Below are 7,566 nucleotides of genomic sequence, written 5' to 3' on the forward strand. Positions count from 1 at the left end.
TGGTCTTCGGAACTTGGTGGGTTGCGCTGTCCCACCTACTGTCAACCTAGAAAAGACAAGTTGACGCTGGCTCGCTACGTCCAAAGATAGGGGATAATAGGGGTTTGGCGATATGAGGTTGAGCTGATTGTCGGTGTTGTACGACGATTGCTTTTTCACGGTCAGGGCGTCGTATGCAAGATGAAATTATTTTCTCCCTGACTCCGGCTAGCTGAGGCGGATTTCTATATCGTGCTCCTTCCTGCTGTGAGAGGTTTCCTGTTTCGAGTCGTCGATGTTAGGTTACTGTTCATGAAATGTAGGAAGTCGCGTCGCGGCGCGTCTCCAGCAATTGCGTTATCGATAGTACGCGTTATGTAAATTGATTGCCCCTCTTGCCAATTGAGCAGGACGCAAGCGCATTGAAGCTTCTCACGCCTCAGATACTCACTCGTACTACGTATCGCTTACTAATCGTGCTTTCTAATGCTTAACCTCAACGTCTCTTTGAAAAATACATATTAGCTTGTAGCGAATTCCAGCAGAGTGCCCGACCATTGGCAAGGATTAATTCCGGGTTATTCCCATTCCCATGCGTCAGGAGACAGACACAGTGGGCCGTATCAGGCGATCTGGCAAATCCCAGTACTCTGGTAGCGCGACGGAAGCGGCGGCTGCGGCAATGCTAAGCGCAGCAAGAGCAGGGGAGGCGGTTTCACTCTCCACCCCTCCCCTGGAGAATGAGTCGTGTTACCTGGAAGCTCCTCTTGGAGGCTGTGGTCAGAGGTGATCGGCAGTAAGGTCGAAACACAAAAGAACGTGCCTAGCAGGATTGGAGTCATACGCGCCGTTTTTCGGGGCCGAACTTCGAGTCGGAAGCCGAGAAACGGCACCGAACACCGAGTGTGCAATGTAACATCACCTGGGGGTTCCTATATGTAATATTGCAGTCTCGCAGTGCCGACACGCCCGGTGGAATATAAATAAATATTCATCTGAAACCGGTATATGTTGAGAGCAGAATAGGCATCGCCCCGAACGAGTAAAATGAGGATCCACGATATACGAGGTCTGGGTTGGTCCTTGCTAACTAACCCGGTCGATCTACGTGGTCCACTGATCGATCCTGCAAGGCATACTTCTGAAAAGAAGAAGAAGAAGCAAAATGGCAATATCGGCTATAATACGTTCGCGCAGCTCTCCCCACACAAAACTGGCTAGCAGCGGCAATGCAGACGCGGGTCCAGGCATCTCAGGCGATGTGGCCCTTGGTGGCTTACTACGTCCGGCAAGTTGCCCTTGTCCGAACGCCACATTACCCGACCGGCGCAATCTGGGACCGCAGCCCCGAGGGAGCCACTCACCTTCGTTCGGGGTTCAGTCCTGAAGCCACTTCGATGCATGTGTAGGTAGATACATAGTTTAAGTGGTTCGCAGACAGCCCCGTACTTCCATCCGATGCTAAGACTCATAAACTCCATTCCTTCGTCTTCGTGATATTAGAAGGATCGTCCCGTCCCAGACTACGCCCCTCTCCCTTTGCTATTGTTACAGGGACCGGGTCAGACCTGTCCCGGCTAGCTGCGGAGGCGATGACTCTACACTGCAATTCATATTGCGGTGCCTCTCTTGCCGCATGGTTCCAGATCTGTATATCGATGGCGATCATGCACGTCAGTCGACTGTGTGGGGGCAAACGCATAGGCGGACCAGAAGGCCCAAGAACTACACGGTGGATGAGTCTTGGGGCTCCATCTATATTCATGTCTTGCAGAAAACACATTCGACGACTTAAGTCTACGCCTCCATACAGTGACAGCCCAAGATCTTCATAACGGCAGGTAGCAGCCCGGATTTTTCTACAAGGTCACATGTGTGGGGGCGCGTGGCAATGCGGCCTTCCAAGATACCGCCTCACGTGTCTTCGAGTCGAGGCAGCTGCTGGGGGTGGCTCTTCCTAGCATCCCACCCAAGACCCTGGTAAAGACTTGCGGGAAGGATGTACAGGCATCTGTCGGAGTGCCACAAGCCGCCTTTGGCGAGTTTACCCGATGCCTTTAGGTGCTTACTCATTCCCTGAACGCTCCAGAGTCGTGGTTGCTTTGACGGTGTACTGTCTATAGACGGGCGCCAGAGTGCCAGAGTGCTTTGCTCATCCGCGCTTCCGCGCTTGCCGCCACAAGGGAGTCAGAAGTTTAAGTCCATTGCTGGCAGGGGACAGCGACCAACGCCGGTCTCATCGAGGTCTCTAGTGGGCCGCTTCGAATAAGGGAACGAGATATCGCCCGAAGCTGGCTCGCGCTTGTGCTTGCCTAATCCTCAAAACTTGGACGATGCTCTCTCACCTAGAATAGACAGAGACCTTGTAGTCCACTGCCTCCTCGATCGTGACACCGTTTTAGCGACGGACGCTGAGACTACGTAGTAGGTAGCTCGGAGGTATACTCTCGAAACCAGTAGGTACGTGCGCTGGGTGTGCCGCTAGCAAGGTTCTGAGAATTTCCGCAGCCATCCTTCTCGGTATGATATGAAGAAGTCTCTCGTCAGAGGCACTGGTAGTCAGTCATACTGGAGTTTCAGCATCGGCGAACGTCACGGCTGACTTTTGACGAGAAATCTATTCTGAAATTGAAGCGAAGAAAGATGTTACCGTTTGTCGACCGGCGAGTAAGCGCCCGGACGGACAAGACTGCCTATGGTTTTCCATTCGTGGCTTCATTAAGGCTATTGCGTGCGTGCGGGTTGGATGGGGAAGTGGCATTCGCCATTGGTGTTCTAATTTGGGCATCTCTCCTGCTTTGATGCGCACCACGATGCAGGAAACATGGCCGGCACGTGGGGCGCAGGGATTGCCAGTGGCCATGCTGTCTCACGCAGAGGAGCCATGGCAAGTTCGGACAGAATCTCTAGTGAGAGAGGCAGTCAGAAAGTGGGTTGAAGAAAGTGAGTGGACGGATTGGGACGGTGGTCTACAGGGCATCAGCAATGGTTGATGGGGTGAGATCCAAATTTGGACCCCAATCTAGCCGTGAAAAGAATAGACTGCGGCGGAACCGCTGCCCCGAAGCTTACCGTACTTCAAATATGCCTGCTGGTTTGGCCATTACATCTGCAGCTGCGGGTTATGCATTCGGGGCATCGAGTCCAGTGTATGTAATTAAGAAAGAGGTGTGTAAGCCTTGGCAGTGGATCAATCAAGGAGGAAATTGGAAAGGTTGCAAGGTTGCTTCAAGATGCAGGTCAGAAGGTAGCACAACACAACTTTACTGCAAGATTTGGGTTGGGAGGATACGCGCGGCTGGGTCCCGAAATACACGCGCCGCATCCTACCAACGATGATATACCTTAGGTCTTCTGGTACTACATACCTCCTAACCAGCCACGCCAGATGCGTGCATTTATGGTTTGTGGTCTGATGCCACGCCAACAGGACAGTCAACGGGCCTCCTGGCGAAGTGAAATGAGGACTGGCGGCTTAGGCAGTTAGTTGTCCATATCACACGCCAGTTTGGTTTGGCGCAAGAAGAGACCTTGAATACAGCTTTGATATTGGTCTTGGTGGAATTCGAGGTGGAGTTGGGAGGCCGGGTTGAGATACTGTAACTTGAACGGGTGCTAAAAATAGGTCTGATTTTAGGGCCCGTAGTGGCTCAATGGTAGTTGATGGGGAGAAAGGGGAGAACGGAAGAGCCCCACCTGCCAAAACCCCCCAATCATCGATGTACTTGTTGCCCAATTGTTTCCCTATTTTTGTTAGTGGTTACCATGTCCCTGCAATATCATTACCCCCACAAGGAGCCAATTGCGGTAGACTCCGCCCTCCCATCTCACAACGTCGTTCGGCTTTCTTTGATAGGTGGGATGGTGAATATGCAGTCTCCTAGAGACACCTGCATACCGTGACCTGTACCTTGCAGTCCAGGCTCGCTCGCTCACTCGCTTGCTTCTTCCCACGCATGTGGTTAGTCAGCTTAAGGTCGCATCGCAGCACCCACCCACAAGCAGGATGCGAGGCTGAGGTGAAGGACAAAAGAGCCTCTTTTCCCCTGGGTCACACCAGAATATGGGAATGCGGAAAGGGAATAATCAAGAAGAGCCAATCGGGGGCCGGATTAGAACCTCAACCCCCACTATACTCCTACCCCCAGCACGACGATCCGAAATAGCTCAACCTGTTCCCTTCATCTGGGCACTGCTTCGGTGAAGATATAGACAACCGCAACAAGGACGAGCAAATGGAACTGGCGCCCTACATATATACCAAGGTATATTATTCATTCCGTACTACTCATTTGTACCATCATGAGGACAGCACGTATCTGCATCGCTCGGCATTGGCCATCGCTTCAAGTTGCATAACGAGGAAAACCCTGAGATGCCATGGTATTCGAAAAGATAGATGTATATGATGTTGTTATTCTTGAAGAAGGGCAGCCTCTGCTGCTAGAGCTCCATGGGAGCATGTTAATCTAAAATACTATCTATGTTGGATCATGCAAAAACAAGCCTTCTCTCCGTATCCAGACGATGAGCTGCCTGATTCTGCGATGAGTGATGTGTCCGTCCGAGCCCAGCTCTCGACGCTCACCAAACGAATGACCTGCAGAGCGAGCCCAGTCGCTCTTCCCAGCATCCTCCGTAATGAAAAAACAGGAGTACAAGCCACTGCTACCAGAGCAATGTGAGGTGCGACTGATGTTACATAAAATGCCACCTTCTAAGAGTCGAAAAACAAAATAGAGATTCAAAGGGAGGAAGGAAATAAAATGAAAACAAATGCCGTCCACGCCTGGTCCTTCCCCGAATAGAGGTATCCCACCAACCGTATAACGCCTGGTATAGTCCCATGCAAACCCCAACCCAAAATGCTGTTGTATACGAACAAAAGTTGTGACCAAGGAAATGTTGCCGCTCAGATCCGAACCTCGTCATCCGTCTCGAATCCCTTCATGGACAAGTCAAGTCCTGCCCCCATTAGCCTTCATTATCACGTATCCCTCCTCCAGAACACCAATGCAATCAGTCTTTCGCCGCCGCTATGCTGACCCAAAACAAATGACCCAATCGAAGAATACAGTAATGGAAGAAGTAGGGGTATATTTGCGCGGACCGCATCATTGCTTTTGTTTTCGTGTTCCACAAGTAGGAGCCGCAGTGGGCGGCCAGATGTTTCTGTTGCAGGCGCTGCACGGCACGTGTTGTGCGTGAACGAGGTGCCGAGATTTGCCGTTACGTCTTCGATAAACCGTGTTGAGCCTGTTGGGTAATTTCGTTTCCGGTGCGAAGATACACGACGTCGAAGAATTCTGGCAACTAATCATTGGCCGGGTAGCGCCGCAAGGGCCGGGGTTGAAATGATACGATCGTGACCAACAAACAGCAGAGAGAGTTGCGACGGCCGCCGCGACGGCGATGAGCCTCTTGTTCTGAAGGAGTAAAGGTAGGTAGTCTAGTCCGCATCTCAAACACCAGCAAGGGCGGACAATGCCAGGCACAGCAACCAATCACCGAAGACAGTACTTTTCACCTATGGCGGCGATCGCTCCTGGAAGAGTGGCTGCTATAGTACCCCGAGTCTGAGTAGGTGTGTTGTGGCGCATAAGAGCCTCCATAGCTCTGTGCTGAGTGGTTCGCGCAGGCATATCCCACCAAGATTGTTTTTTTCGTGACAGAATGGCCCGGCCGGCCGTAGGCGGCGCAACGGTCAACCGCATGCTGATAGTACAAGCAGCGGCAAGCAGAGTAGAGCTCGACTATTTGATAGCACATATTGGCGACGGGACGGGTAGATGGGCGCAAAAGGTGTCTGGAATGTATGCAGGGGTTGCAAAGCCACTCCTTTTGGGATGGTTGATCCGGTGCAGGCGAGGATGAGCGACAGATTCGTATAAGTGAAATCGAGAGTGGACAGTGTGTTGGATGTTGGGTGGTTTTCCCCTGGTTTGTTTGTTTGCGGTGTTGCGTCTTGTAAGTGGGTGAAGTCCACTTGGAGTGACTGAAGCAAGGAGAAACGAAGTAAACAGAGAGACTGGTTTACAACAAGTGAAAGAGGCAGTGAACGGAGACGAAAGGAAATATACCGTATTAGTAGGGAACGTGACAGGTGATCATGGAGTTGTGAGTCGAAGGGTCTTCCGGCAATGGAGATGGAGGACGGCATCGCAGCCTTGTTATAGCTGGCTTGGTGCCTGGCAAAGGGTACAAGCCCGGAGGTACACCGATCTCAACTATGAGACTGACCACATCCTACCTGCCTCCTACACTGGTAGCACTGGTAAGGTACAGCATGCAGAAAGAGGGCCTCAGTAGCTTAGGTTAGCTCACAGAAGGCAGCAGTGGTGGATGGCTCAAAGTGACTTCATCTTACAACCAGACATAATAATCGACTAGGGCTGCAGTTCGCATGCGGCTTGCATGCACGTCCTACATGTAGAGAGAAAATAAGAAGAGACAGAGGTACAACACATGCTGGAAAGAGAAACACAGCAGCGTGTGGACAAGACTAAAGTGGACAGACAGACAGACAGACAGACGATATGGCGCAGGGGTTATGCAGCAGGGTGCCTTGCGATGATGAGTAAAGCACTAGGCGCAGCAAGCAGCAGCGGGAAGAGTGAGAGGAGAAAGACGAGGTTCGTGATGAGAGAGACGGCCGTAAGTACTTTGTTGGATCCGCTTGTTTTTTTCTCATTGGAGGTATTGGGGGATTAGGTTAGGTTCGTTTTTAGAGGTGGAGCCCCCTTCGTTCTTTGGGCATTCAGGTGAGGAGGAGGAATCTCTAGTGGAAGTGCCACCCCTGGAAGCCGTTTTTGTTTGGTGGGGTGTCAGGCCTGTGTTTGGCGGTCGAAACTAATAGGTAAGTACCGGGCCACTACTTCAGTGGGGGGTGTATGCTGCGGGAGCGAAGGGGGCTGTAGGGGGGGAGTGTACAACATTCATACAAATACCTACATATTTACTCAATTGAAGGGTTCGGTGTGGCCCAGAGAAAAGATTAAAGAGTTGTGGCTCAGAACATTAGGTACTGACCATCTCGTGCTGGGACGGCAGGTACGGTGGCTCTGAGTACAGATTGAATGTTGTGAGATCAATTGAGTAGAGACGGGGATGAATAAACAGGGGGGTGGGAAAGTGAAAGAGAAAAAAACAGATGTCTTGTCACTTCTATGCACACTTCAAACTGTGTGTATAAGCTGCTAATTAGTAAGAGAGAGAAGAAAGAGAGAGAGAGTATGTAAGATGTAAGTATATTGGCAGGTACTCACCTAGGTAGATCACGCCCCATTCTCATCAATTGACTGATTTGATGCGGTCCCATCCGTCAAAAGTGGCAGCGCGGGAGGGATGTAGAACAAGTACCTGGCCGGCTGCAGTGTGTTGTCTTCTTGCAGTGCCGGGAACGATGCATTGATGCAACGATTAGCACCAGCGATCATAGGAGAAATCTCGCAGAACCTACACACGCTACGCTACGTATACCTACATTGTCATGTAGCTCAACATCAAGTATATGCGCATGTTGATGCTTTTCCAGAAACGCCAATCTGATCTGCAACCGCCGGAAACGGGCCAATCTGCGGGCCAACT

Source organism: Apiospora phragmitis (assembly GCF_038363925.1).
Source record: "Apiospora phragmitis strain CBS 135458 chromosome Unknown utg000006l:1.0-5683423.0:1.0-5690449.0, whole genome shotgun sequence".
Lineage (NCBI taxonomy): Eukaryota > Fungi > Ascomycota > Sordariomycetes > Amphisphaeriales > Apiosporaceae > Apiospora > Apiospora phragmitis.